Consider the following 1,523-nt stretch of genomic DNA (forward strand, 5'->3'; position numbering starts at 1 on the left):
GGGTCTCTGCTTTATTCTGTTTTTCTCTGAGTTGGTTTCTCGTGCTGCAAGCTGCCCTGAGTCTTGGTTGGGAAGGGGCAACTAGAGTCCCCTGGCTAGGTCCATGGTCCAAGCTGTCTAGATCCCATCTCTAAAGGTCTGTGGGATGTTGCAGGTCCTGGCCCTGCAATCCATTCCAGCTGAAAGGTGTGGGCTGGGGTATGATAATGTGTGTCTGGGCCTTTCTTTGGCTGGAGCAGAGCCCAGTCCTGGAGGGCAAGGCATGGCCCTGGTTGGAAATGGAGGCCATTTGTGCCACTGCAGTTCTCACGTGAAGTACCAGAGGTCAATAGCTGTTGTGTTTTCCCCTAATTAAATGGTTGGCTGTTGCAAGCCCTGCCTGTGTGCTTTAATTGTAGTTGATGCAGGGCTTGGAGACAAAGAAGGAAGCACAGGGAGCAACCGGCACAGCAAGAGGGAGGCAGAAGGGAAATTAGGACTGTCTCCAGGCACCTACAAGGTTAATCAGGAATTCATTCCAGCCTCTCCAGGTGATGGTCCTTGCAAGCGCCATGTTATGGTGCTTTCACAGAAACACCTGTACTAGGAGATAGTGCCTGATTGTCCTTGCGCCCTCCTCTGTATAGCAAACATCATATGTACTCTTGTCCAACAAAGCTGGAACCGTACACGTCACAGATGCCTTAAGTCTGAAACCAAATTTCAGCCTTAGCAATCAGGGTATTGTTCAACCTTACCCGTATGAGGAATTATACAAATCCTGCAGCTCATCTCAGACATGTTGTTGCTCTTGAACCTGGGCTACATTATTCTCTATCAAATGTGTGTCTGGTACCTTTCAGGAACAGGTTCTTTGTGCCCACGCCTGGGCTGGATTTCAATCTGCCACCTTGAGGTGAAAGACCCAAAACCATTGCCATTCCTCACCCCAGTGACATCTGTGGGACTGCTTTTCTGGGTAAAGGGAGCTGTGTGTGTCTGCAAGACCAAGCCCCTAATTTCTGGTAACTATCCATCCACAGGCTTCGTTGCGCTCAAGGGAAGTATAATGTGTCAGCATTTGGGGGTATTCCTTTAACTAGCTGGGGAGGCTAATTAACAGCCTCCTAATTTTTCAGTGCCATGAGATGCTAGTAGAGCGGTGCATCCACTTCTCGTGTAGTTGTATAATGGAAAGCACTGTTGTTTGGAACCCAAATGTACGAGTGGTTTTGTGGGTGGAGGTTGTAGCCGTGTTGGTCTAAAGAAATGGGTATTTCTGATGTCTTTTGAATTGGTCCAATAAAATGTATCAGATTTACCCACAGAGCCTTGTCTGCTGGGTGGTTTTGGTGTTTCTTTTAGGGGGGGACACAACAGAATGAATGGATTACATGGCTGCTTGATCAATTATTAGAAAAGCAAATCTTAAATAGTAATTTGATAAAGATAGACTTTTATTAGTAGATGTTTTGGATTGGGAATCCTGAAGAAAGATGACAAAGCTGATATGGAAATACAAAGCGCCCGAGCGAGGGACTAAC

Source organism: Gavialis gangeticus, unplaced genomic scaffold (genome assembly GCF_001723915.1).
Source record: "Gavialis gangeticus isolate Ggan-Ray unplaced genomic scaffold, GavGan_comp1, whole genome shotgun sequence".
NCBI classification, from domain to species: domain Eukaryota; kingdom Metazoa; phylum Chordata; order Crocodylia; family Gavialidae; genus Gavialis; species Gavialis gangeticus.